The following is a 13,252-nucleotide window of genomic DNA, read 5'->3' on the forward strand; positions in this document are numbered from 1 at the left end:
AGCTCCAATGCAGATATATATGTCCCCATATTTATAGACTACAAATCAACCCTGCGTGGGGTTGGATACTTTAGTCATATGTCACTCTTTTACATCTCAGCCCTCTTCTTGCTTACCTACTGTCTAACTTTAGTTAGCAAATGTCAAATCTAGTATGTTTTTAATACATCTTTATTCCATATGTGCTGTTTTTACTTTTAGATTTTTTGTACACTTGTTGTAAACAAGTGCAGACTGTACTATTGCTGCTTACAGTGTGAGCTAATAAAATAAAGGGGTTGACTTACAGAAGCTTGGCAGGCCAATCAGACATTATGCAAACAGTAGGAAGAAAAAACTGGGCGATTGTAGCGCTGCTAAACATCACAAACGGACTTCCAAGTGAGGATAACGGTATTTATTGAGAAATAACGGACAACGCGTTTCAGCTTTATCAGGTCCTAGTGCCAGCCCATAGAACAGGCAGCTATATATACGCAGACAAATGTAGTTAAAATGGTGGATAAAGTAGGGTCAAAGTGTTACAGACACGCTATGGAGCGCCATCTTTTTCTCTTTTAATCCTCACTCAGACATTATGTCACAGTTTATTTGGGACCCCCACCAATAAAAACAATGGGGATGGGGTCCTGGACAACATTTCAGATAAGGAGTGTTCCACACAGGAGCATTGATAGTTTCCCATACAGGTTCCTGGATATGCTCTACTATCTCTAAACTGAAAACATGGACTAAAACACCCTCGTTCTAAAGAATACTGCGAATCCCTGCTGATGGATCCCCACCAAGTGACTTTTTTTTTACATATCTGATTATCTTTAGTTGGAAAACTTTTTTGATGTCATAGTTATCCAAACATATAGCTGACAATTCACAAATAATTAAGTCACAAAGAGTTTAAATGACAAATGTGACGCTGATACTGTGGCCCATGTACCCCAAAGGGTGTTTCCAATCACATTTATTAAAATATAGAAATAAAAAACTGAATATGGGTTAAAATAATATTCTTAAGATAAATTAAATGATTGTTGGAACCCATCACTATTTAGCCTGTGCCTTCTCGGTTTGTGTGTTGTATTTGACTCTTGTTTTTGCAGCATGTCACGAAACAGCTGTGAACCTGAAACATGAATACAAGCCTGGCAATGCTAGCTGTCAGGGGAAATATGGCCTACTTACTATTCTTACTCATCTAAAACAGGATTGGGGCCAAGGAAAGGCACCTATTATGAGAAAAGTGCTCTTTCTGGTCATTAGTAAATTAACAATTGTGTTTGAGGCCTAAACTTCATGTGCAGCATTTCTTGATTTTAAAGCCCTGCACAGCTCAGATTTACCTCAGAAAAATACAGAGATGTATAATACGTGCATTTTTAAGGACGAGGGAATTAATTTCTCCGGACCTCAGTTCTTGTGTAAAATATTATCATTTCCAATTCTTGAAAAATGTAAATAACGTAATTTTATTTAAGGGTATAACCAAATAGGCACTTCCAGCTTGTGGGAAAAAAGAGACTATGAAGCATGGAGAAATAAGGGTAGTATTAACCATATTAACCCAAGTGGAACTTTTTTTTTCCGTCACCAAGACTTAATAGAAGTCCATGGTTTTTTTTCTCCCTCCCCCTCACCAGCTTCTCCGTTTCATACGGAATTCAGTTCAGTGATGTACGACAACCCCGTGAGTGAAAATGTAGAAAAATCAAGTAGGAAACTGTTAAAAAGATATAAAAGACTGGAGATGCACTTTAACATTGTTCCACTTATGCTTCTGGTAAATGCCATTGCTGAGAGTTGAAATTAAAACAAATCAGGCTTATGTACACAGGGGGAGATACTAACAAAAATGTTACAGCAAACAAAGCCAGATCTCTGGCCTAAGACAAATACAGTTCTTTTATCCACCCAAAGCATTTAAGGAACGTGCATGTGGGAGTTTTACATCATATGTCAACTGAACGTTATCTGTTGGAATACCACGAATGTATCAGTCGATGTAGATGTACTAAAATGTGTTACTTCAGGGTTATCTGATCCGAAACCCAACTGCATACAAGACCGAAAAACGTAGGCTTTGCAGAAAACTTTACTTTCCCATATGACAGTCACAGAGGTCTGTGAAATTGAGATATTGGGACACTAGGAAGCTACTTTATCTGTTCATGAGGCTTCCTGAGACATGGTGGCATCTGAATCAGCTGTTCAGTGTAAGCGCCTCACAAAACAACACCCAAAATCTCAGCTTCCTGGACGCGATAAATATGGCAAATGGAGGGAGAATGTGAATTTGGGTTAACTGCAGTTACATCTGAAATGGAAATTCATGAGGGAAGATAGGTTTGTACAGTCGTGGCTCTTTAATGGTCTTGCTACACACGTAGATACGGTAATATATACAGTTGACTTGGACACAGAAACTACTTTAACATAAATGGATTGAGTAGGATAATAAAAATTGAGTATATTCTGTAGTTACTGATATTCAGGGAAACCCAACACTAATTGGGATTTGTGCATTTTTACTTACAGAATATTAATGAGGTTAATTTTTGATCATTAATAATAGGACAATTTTGCAGGTCTCATGGGATGACTAATAGGTGGCAAGTGAGAACTGACAGGTGAGAGTGAGACCCTTTTTGCAAGTTCCTGTAGGCCAAGGGAGAGTTGGAAAATGCGACATCGACCTCCCTCGCTACATGATATTGTCCAGGCCTTCTATATCGCTTCCAATAAGAATGGAAAATACCAGGAAATGTAAAAACTTTTAGGCTACTTTCTATGGTGTTTCGTAATTTGGTCCATTTTCGCTGGGTGACCAGCAGTTACCCCTGCTAGAGGCTGAGGATGTTCTGCAGAGTTGATAAAGTGGATGCAGTTGATCACATAGGACTTGATCAGTTTTTCTGTGTATATGAGTATATATGTTATTGTAGGTGGACAAGCGCATAGTTTTTCACTGAAATGAAGAAATAGCGCATTCAAGGGAATAATTTACTTGAGGTAAAAATCTAGATGTGTGCATTTATATTGGAATACCAGGTTTGATAGAGGCTGCGGAGAATACATTGTGTACAGTTGATTGGATTGCATTCAATTGGAGGGACATATGCATGATAAAGGACGAATTCTCAACTTCTTAGATATACAGTTTCATCAGGGCAGCTTCAGTCACATGATTACGACTCATAATAAATAACCAATGACTTATGATTATTATAATATATCTGCAAAACCATCCGATCAGTTCAGTTGCACAATAGGTCCTGTCGGCTTTCCTTCAGGGTATCTGTAATTTTACCGGAAGCAGTAGCACAGCACTCTTCGCTATTGTTTCCGGTATTCCCTGCCGAATCTGTGATGGAGGCCCCTAACGGAGCCTCTAACGCAGATGTGAACAGCTCCTTACGTGTATGACCTGCTTAAACAAGTGGCTGTGTTCGGTACTGAAAGTCAGCCCTGTTGAAGTAAATGGGACAAAGCCTCGTACAGGTGCCCATACAGACCAAACGCTGTTTGCCTGTGTAAGCAAAGAAGGAATTATGGCACTTGCTAAAGTCCTGTGGCCCCTTTATTGTGGTGATCAGCAAATGTCCCGGGTTCAGTCTTCACCAATCAAACATTGATCGCCCAGTCTAAGGATCGTCTGCCCATATGTTATACATTTGTGTAAAAAAATAAAAGGATATACCCAGAGCTTTCTAGGGGTCAAATGTATACTAGAAGAGTGTCCTTTTGGCAATTCAGATGATGCACATTTTGGGTGTAATTGAACATAAGTAGAACTAGTGAAACCAGAAAACACTTTTAAGGTTCTATCTAGAGCGAATATTAGTACTACACATTAAGGCAAACTATAGTGAACTTGTGAACTGGAAACGCTATGTGAACTATGAAAAATGTTAGGTATGCATTAGTACTGCACATGGATGTGGCTGTGTGCAGGGATTGGTTATGCTGCAGATACAAGAAGTCAATACAAGGAGGGCCGTCTATTAAACAAACCAGAACCCTTGTGTGATAGAAAAGTCTTGTGAAACCGTGTAAGCTTCTAGTGGAGAAGTAAATTCTTATGCTCTGTTTTTTTTTTTTATATCGTTGAGGTTTCTGAACATAGGTATAGCCATCTGCTTTAAAAATTGGTATGCAACCATATGCCATAGATTTGGATACATGTGTTTGGATTACCATTGTAAAATCTATACGTTTGTTTACTGTATTGTATAGTATATTAGGCTATGTTTTTCAGTGCACCAAAAAGAACCCAAATAACAGTATCCTGATGGAAACCTGTCAAACATAGGACACTCTTCTGGTATACATTTGCCCCCTAAAAAGCTCTGGTTATATCCTTTTATTTTTGTACACAAATGTATCAGACGATCCTTAGACTGGGCGATCAATGTTTGATTGGTGAAGTCTGAACCTTGGCACTTTTGCTGATCAGGACAATGAAGGGGCCACAGGACTTTAGCAAGTGCCATATTTCCTTCTTTGCTTACACAGGCACACAGCGTTTGGTCTGTATGGGCACCTGTATGAGGCTTTGTCCCATTTACTTCAACGGGGCTGACTTTCAGTACCGAACACAGCCACTTGTTTAAGCTTGTCATACACGTAAGGAGCTGTTCACATCTGCTTTGGAAGCACCGTTGCAGCCACCATCGTAGATTCGGCAGGGAATACCGGAAACAATGGCGCAGCATGCTCTGCTACTGCTTCCGGTAAAATCACAGACACGCTGAGGGAAATCTTACAGGACCCATTGTGCAACTGAACTGATCGGACATATTACACATCGGGGTCCACCAACACCTATTTAATATTTATGTGGTGCTTGAAACCACATTAATATTGTGCATATTGTCCTGATGCTACATGAATTTATACCATTGATACAGTCCTTGCTTGGGGACTTTAAGTGGATTAGCTGTTTGCAATAAAAGATGTTGATAGCAGGATACAGCCATGTACTGTGTATATATGAAGAAGAGGGGGAGTCAGGGGGGGATGTGAATTAAATAAACCTGTAATGTCAACCTTGGCGGGGCTAGAAAGTCCATTCACCCAGTTCTATAAACATATCAGAAAACATTGTGGTCTGAGTGTAGCAGACTGTAGGTTGAGTTGGAGATATGAAGGCTTGGTTACAAGAACAAAAATCAAATATTGGGTACAATGTGCTTCATTCAGAACAAAGATATAAGAACTTAGCTAAAAATTACAGACACTTGCTTCTGAATAAAAGCATAACACAGATATAACAAAAAGGAATAAAATTAATTACAAGAAATACAAAAACCTGTAGCCATATCTCCCAACCGTCCCGGATCTGGCGGGACAGTCCCGGTTTCTCACTGCTGTCCCGCCGTCCCGGGCGGTCTGCAAAATGTCCCGCCGGACGCTGCAGCTGTATCAAAGCAGCTGATCGGTGCTAACAGGCGCCCTGCATGCCAGACGACTGCAGCAGCGATCAAAAGAAGGAAGGAATCTTGCGGCTGTGTTTTCACTGGGATCGATGCCGGCACGGGAGTGGACCAGTCCAGTCACCTGACCTGTCACCTGACCTGTCATCTGACGTCACCGGTCAGGTGACTGGACTGGTCCACTCCCGGGCCGGCATCGACACCAGTGAGAACGCCGCCGCAAGACTCCAGCCTTCTTCTGACGGAGAGTGGCAGCAGTAGGGCCGGCTACCTCTTATAAGTGGGTTGTGTTGCCCTACCTACAGGGAGTTATCTACAGGTGGGCTGTGTCTGGCGCTATGTACAGGGGGGCTATGTGGAGCTATCTACAGGGGGGCTGTGTCTGGCGCTATGTACAGGGGGCTGTGTGTGGAGCTATCTACAGGGGGCTGTGTGTGGAGCTATCTACAGGGGGCTGTGTGTGGAGCTATCTACAGGGGGCTGTGTGTGGAGCTATGTACACAGTGGCTGTGTCTGGCGCTATGTACAGGGGGGCTTTGTCTGGTGCTATGTACAGGGGGGCTCTGTGTGGAGCAATCTACAGGGGGCTGTGTGTGTAGCTATCTACAGGGGGGCTGTATCTGGAGCTCTCTACAGGGGGCTGTGTCTGGCGCTATGTACAGGGGGCTGTGTGTGGAGCAATCTACAGGGGGGCTGTGTCTGGCGCTATGTACAAGGAGGCTGTGTGTGGAGCAATCTACAGGGGGGCTCTGGTGGATGATTTTTCCATTGACCGGTAGCAGAGTTACACAACTGGAACAAAAAAATCCCCATCATGAAACTCTGCTACCTGCCAATTGAAAAGTCATCAACCACAGGGTTTCCCTCTTGACTTTCATTGTTCTCAGCCTTTTGGTTTGTCCTGCAGCAGCTGCTGCCGCCGTGATGAGCAAATGTTATAGGAAAAGTAAAACAAAGACGACATAACCGGATCCATAATATCTGTGATATCCAGACAGTCTAGAGATCTGCAGTGAGAATGTGCGCTTGTTATTTGCAGAAGGATCTGGCCGTGATTTGATGTGTTGATGCGGGATATTGGGCGTGGTTAGGGGCATGGCTTAAAATGTCACTCTTTTCCGAATTCAAAAGTTGGGAGGTATGCTGTAGCTGTTAGGGCATGACCACACATGGCGGAATTCCTCCGCAACTGTCCGCATCAATGCCGCACCTAATCCGGGTTGCGGATTACGGCTGCGGATCTGCACAAAATGTGCAGAAAATTGATGCGGACTAGCTGCTGCGGACTGCGGGAAAAGTGCTTCCCTTCTCCCTATCAGTGCAGGATAGAGAGAAGGGACAGCACTTTCCCTAGTGAAAGTAAAAGAAATTCATACTTACCGCCCGTTGTCTTTATGACGCGTCCCTCCTTCGGCATCCAGCCCGACCTCCCTGGATGACGCGCCAGTCCATGTGACCGCTGCAGCCTGTGCTTGGCCTGTGATTGGCTGCAGCCGTCACTTACACTGAAACGTCATCCTGGGAGGCCGGACTGGAGACAGAAACAGGGAGTTCTCGGTAAGTACGAACTTCATTTTTTTTTACAGATACATGTATATTGGGATCGGTAGTCACTGTCCAGGGTGCAGAAACAGTTACTGCCGATCGCTTAACTCTTTCAGCACCCTGGACAGTGACTATTTACTGACGTCTCCTAGCAACGCTCCCGTCATTACGGGAGCCCCATTGACTTCCTCAGTCTGGCTGTAGACCTAGAAATACATAGGTCCAGCCAGAATGAAGAAATGTCAAGTAAAAAAAGCAAGACGCATCCGCAGCACACATGACATGTGCATGACAGCTGCGGACTTCATTGCGGAACTTTGAATCTCCATTGAAGTCAATGGAGAAATTCCGCCATGAGTCCGCCACTGCTCCGCAACAGACAGAGCATGCTGCGGACACCAAATTCCGCTCCGCAGCCTATGCTCCGCAGCGGAATTGTACGCATCGTGTAAACGAACACTGCTAAATTAAAGTGAAAGTCAATGTAGAAACGGCTCCGCTGCGGATTAACGCTGCGGAGTGTCCGCAGCGGAATTTAAGTGCAATTCCGCCATGTGTGAACCCGCCCTTAAAGTGACAGCATTTTATTAGAACGTTTACCGCACCAAATCCACGTTAAAAAATAACAACTAAATATAGTCCCAACCATTAAGTGCTCCCACTCCCATGACCAAAGCATTGCAAGGTAAGGCCTTATGCACATTAATGTAAAATAGCTGCATACAACCAGTTGTATGGAGCTGTAATAGAGCAAACATATGTTTCTGCCAGGTGCTATTGTACCTCCATATGCCTCCAATTTTATACAGAGGCATTCAGTTTTTTTCTGCAGGATTTCATACGAACATTTTTAATAGTTCCAACGGGCACCATATTACAGAGGTGTTCTCCACTAGAAGCATTGCTCTTGGACATACAATGCTGCATGGAACAACCTATCAGAAAACAAGCAGTCCCAGCGGATCCGTAGTATGGTGCCACATGGACCTCTGTGGTGCAGCCCCCTCCATATGTCTTTGGTGTATGCATGAGGCCGTAAAGTATCTATAAAAAGGATTTCTACCCAATATGAAAAACTGTAAATTTAGGGCATGTTCACAAGGGTTGGATTTGCCATGGGCAAATGGTCAAATCTGCAGGTGGCTAATCTAACATTTTCGTGTGAAGTCCAAAGGAATAAGTAGCATGCTCCTCATCCTTGCAGATTTTTTGTTCAGAGGCGCAGACAAAAATCTGCCTGGAAATTTTGGGATGCATGTAAAGAGAAAAACATTGCAACAACACTTTGCAAACGCTAAGGGTATGTTCACACGGCGGGGGTCCGTAACGGCTGAAATTACGGGGATGTTTCAGCCTGAAAACATCCCCGTAATTTCAGCCGTACCGGCATGTGCAGGCGCTTGAACGCCGCGTCATTTACGGCCGTAATTAGCGCTGCTATTCATTGGAGTCAATGAATAGCGGCTCCAATTACGGCCAAAGAAGTGACAGGTCACTTCTACGCGGGCGTCTATTTACGCGCCGTCATTTGACAGCGGCGCGTAAATATACGCCTCGTGTGAACAGACAAACGTCTGCCCATTGCTTTCAATGGGCAGATGTTTGTCAGCGCTATTGAGGCGCTATTTTCAGACGTAATTCGGGGCAAAAACGCCCGAATTACGTCCGTAAATAGGCCGTGTGAACATACCCTTAGTCTACCTAATACACAGTATATAGATAAATTTGCATTACTGGTACGTTTACTTCCAAAACGGAGTTTCTTAGCGCACATTTTGATCAAATAGTGTGAGCCCACCTGCCACGACAAGGCAACCTTTGTTTAAGTGGGTCCCTAACCTAAAAAGACAACTCTGTTCTGGGTCTAAGCCTGCAGAATATACCCAGGGTAGGTAGGAACCAGCTTTACTCTAATTAAAGGCACCCTTGAGCAGAATGGGAGGAGTGCACGACCAAAATGAATGGGATGCAGATTGTTAACGGATTTTATGCAAATTTGCACTGAAATACTATTAATATCCTGAATGGTTGAACAAGGCTTTATCTTTTTTCTGGCCAGTTGTTAAAAAAATCTATTTTTATATCTGATACTTTATATTCTATATGGGTTTCTAGTAAAGATGAGTCACTTCCACTATAGGCTTCAAAGGGATTGTCTCCTAGATTTCATAGACACTTGAATGGCAAATCTGCCTGATCATACAGTGAAATATTCTTCTTGCTTATAACTGGGCAGAATTGCATTTCAAGAGTCTGGGAAGCTGGATGGCAACTCCTATGGGATAAATGAAGAAGTACTAGTGACTTTACTTTGTTTTGGGAGGACATGTTTTTGTGTTTTTTTTAACTCGTGCAAATGACTTTTATCAGCGTTTATAAATCTGTCTTTCTGCTTATGAAAAAAAGTTTAATCAGTATTTAAGTTTTGTGCCTACATCTAATGAAGACAAGTGACATCTATTATTCTGATTTATTAGTGACACGTGAAGTTGCTGATCGTCTTTCTGAGTCAGGTAGCCATAGGGTGTATTTAAATAGATGTGCTGTCCGCTCATATAAGCAAGCTAAAATTAGATCCATCTTGTATGTACACACCTGCATTGTGTAGGCATTTACACAATACTACTGAGCATGAGCCGGGAATATGGAGTCTCTGTAGAATACACTTCATTCTACAATACATACACAATCTGCTCTGCATTATGTATATGATGAATAGTCCATAGTATGTAAATTAGGTTATTGTAAGTGTACCCATTATGTATATACATTAAATTAAAGGTGTTTTCCCAACATTCGATTCCCTTACGTCTATGCCCAGACGTGGCGGAGTTCTGCATACACTGTCCGCATCAATTCTGCACAGAATCTGCGTTCCAGATTCTGTTGTGGCTCTGCCTAAGATGGACATTAAATTGATGCGGACTAGCCGGTGGGTATTGAGGGGAAGAGGGCTTCCCTTCTCTCTATCAGTGCAGGATAGAGAGAAGGGACAGCCCTTTCCCTAGTAAAAGTAACAGAAATTCTTATTTACCCGGCTTTTGTCTTGGTGACGCGTCCCTCTCTTGACATCCAGCCCGACTTCCCTGGATGACGCGGCAGTCCATGTGACCGCTGCAGCCTGTGATTGGCCTGTGATTGGCTGCAGCCGTCACTTGGACTGAAACGTCATCCCGGGAGGCCGGACTGGAGGAAGAAGCAGGGAGTTCTCGGTAAGTAGGAACTTCTTTTTTTTTTTACAGGTTGATGTATATTGTGATCGGAAGTCACTGTCCAGGGTGCTGAAACAGTTACTGCCGATCGCTTAACTCTTTCAGCACCCTGGACAGTGACTATTTACTGACGTCGCCTAGCAAGGCTCCCGTAATTACGGGTGCACACACATAGTCACCCGTAATTACGGGAGCCCCATTGACTTCCTCAGTCTGGCTGTAGACCTAGAAATACATAGGTCCAGCCAGAATGAAGAAATGTAATGTTCGTAAAACCAATACGCTCCGCAGCACACAAAACATCTGCGGACTTCATTGCGGAATTTTGACTCTCCATTGAAGTCAATGGAGAAATTCCGCAATGAGTCCGCAACAAGTCCGCTACACGTCCGCAACAGTCAGTGTATGCTGCGGACACCAAATTCCGCACCGCAGCCTATGCTCCGCAGCGGAATTGTCCTCAACGTGTAAATGAACGCAACTAAAAAGCTGTGGAAGGCAATGGAGAAACGTGTACGCTGCGGATTTCCGCTGCGGACTGTCCGCAGCGGAATTCCAGAACAATTCCGCCACGTCTGGTCATGCCCTACAAATCTTAAATCCTTTTAGTACCTTTGATACATTGTGATGATTTTGTCCAGTTCACCTTTTTATTGGATCCATGATTCCCTGGCAGATCCTTTCTTATTTCTTAAATCCCTGCAAGTGAGTGGTAAGAGAGACGATTCCTTGAAAACTACTATTTGAAGTCAGGGAACCAAAGCAATTAGAGATGCAACACACAGACCTGACTACAGAAAGCGGTCGCCTCCATTGTCAACTTCATTCAAAGGGGAGCAAAGTGGCTGGGGTTGCGGAGGGGGGGGGGGGGGTTGTTCTCAGAAAATATATTGATTCCCTAATGAATTCCCTGTTTTATCTACATTTGCTATACATGTAAATACAATTTATTCTTCCATGTAAACATCCATTTTAGGCTGGGTAGAGGCTGACTGTAATGTTCTTCATTTGGGTTACTAAAGGTCCAGAAAATGTCTGTCCCCATGATCCATACTTCATCTTGCTTATCTCTAGTTCCGAGAACCTCCAGGAACATTTATAAACCTGTATGTGAATGATGTAAGTAGAGTAGCTCCGACCTGTGATCCAGTAGCTAGATTCCGACACTTGACTAACCCTGGAGACTGTCTGCATCCACACTTGCCTCACTATTAACACTGCTAAAATAATCATTTACACCTTCAATATCCCTTGACTATTGTGACACGTTATTAATAGGTATTCGCTAACCAAGCTTGTGCCACTTTAATCCATCTTAAATTTGGCAGCTAGGTTATTCTTTCTGTGTAATAGTTCTACTTCTGTTTATTCTCTTTGCAATTCAGTGGCTCCAGAATACATTTCCAAACTCTGGTTTATATACAGAACATTTATCGTAAAGCTTTACTGTTCTACATCCCATCTTGTTATACCATAATACATATGTGTTATATATGCCAATGTTATTACAACCTCCTTCTCGTCTCAAAGACTTTTACCTATAGTCTGGAATGATTTACGGTACCTTGGACAAGCAGACTAAATTGTTGTATTCATATCCTTCTGTCCTTGCTTCCAGCTTTATAAGTACAGTAGAAGTCCTAGCACAGGGGTCAGCAACCGTCGGCACGATGGCTGTTGTGAAACTACAACTCCCAGCATGCTTTGACAGCCAAAGGCATTATTATTCCAGCCAAATGCTGTCAGGGCATGCTGGGAATTGTAGCTTCACAACAGCTGGAGTGCCGAAGTTTGCTGACCCCTGTCTTAACATGACCTTAAGGGAATAAAGGGATACAGGGATTTGAAGGTACACATGACCTGGGGAGCATAATTGGACAACACCAACTTCATGAACCAATTTCACGCTTTCTGTTCAGGCTTTGAAGAACCAACCTTAACCACGTATCCTTCTGTCTATATATAATGTCTGTTTACTGTCTGAGAAAAATACGTTGGCTCATTTATATAAACTAGCACGGACAGTGTTTTGGAGTAGACCTGTAGAATAAATATACTATATAAATATACCCTATTTATATAGGATCTTGTTTTCTGAGTGACAATGTTCTGTTTATGGGTGTGGACGACATTAACTTTGGGTTCTACCGTGCAGTTCTGCCGTGGTTTCTGACGGGAAGAATAGTGCTGCATGCCAAATCTGATGAAATCTGCAACAAAGGCTCCAATGCAGATGTGAACAGAGTCTAACCTAAGTGTATTGGTTGTACTTATTTGATTTAGTTACAAGAAAAAGTAAGTGAACCCTTTGGAATAACATGGATTTTATGATTACTAATAAAATGTGGTCTAAATCATAATTATAGATCAACACAATCTAACGAAACTAATAACACACAAACAGTTGTCATTTTCATGTCTTTTATTGAGCACTGAGTAGTCTGATCACATTATATTAGTAATCAATGCAGAAATGCAGGTAATTCTAAAGGGTTCACTTACTTTTATTGCAATGCCCTATCACCTAAATTTTAATGATTGATTCTTGGCAAGTGAATGCCAACATGCAGCCGTGCACAAGTTTCAAGTCTATAACACATGCGCTTAATTTTAACTGATGCAGATATGATACCAAAACAATACTTTTTATAAATGTGCCTCATTGTATTGTTATAATCCGTGTGAGTGTGAGGTATATGTGTCATACATTCTATAATTTATATACAATTCCTAATGCTGATTTATGCAGTCGGTAATAAGAAAAACAGAGAATAAGCGCTTGTGCAATTCTGAACATGTAGTAATGAGGATGATTAATGTTAATACTGTTCGGAAGGAATGAGGAAAGATGCCTTGTCACTGCTGCTTGCTGAACACCTACTATGGTATGATCTTAATTTCTCCAAAACAACTACTATTCCCAGAGGAATTTTTGCATTGCAGTGCCAAATCATCATACATTACTTATCTGTCATGACACGTGTTGGGTATTTCATATATAGTAGCATTAATCACATAGTACTCACTTAATACATACTAAATGTAGGCTAATATATATATATATAT

At 42.3% G+C, this 13,252-nt stretch overlaps 1 protein-coding gene across 4 annotated transcripts in view; it reads left to right on the plus strand.

Moving 5' to 3' along the window:
* The window catches only part of SH3GL3 (SH3 domain containing GRB2 like 3, endophilin A3), a 71,122-nt gene that overhangs the window by 10,407 nt on the left and 47,463 nt on the right, over window positions 1-13,252 (plus strand). The window contains exon 1 of one of the 4 annotated variants that reach the window (XM_075858070.1): window positions 12,345-12,443. The exons of the other annotated variants lie outside the window; for them this stretch is intronic. The gene's annotated coding sequence lies outside the window, so the exon portion shown is untranslated. Of the gene's footprint in view, window positions 1-12,344; window positions 12,444-13,252 lie in introns of those variants that run through there. 4 annotated transcript variants of the gene reach the window in all.

The sequence above is a fragment of the Rhinoderma darwinii genome, chromosome 3 (assembly GCF_050947455.1).
Source record: "Rhinoderma darwinii isolate aRhiDar2 chromosome 3, aRhiDar2.hap1, whole genome shotgun sequence".
In the NCBI taxonomy this organism is placed as follows: Eukaryota; Metazoa; Chordata; class Amphibia; order Anura; family Rhinodermatidae; genus Rhinoderma; species Rhinoderma darwinii.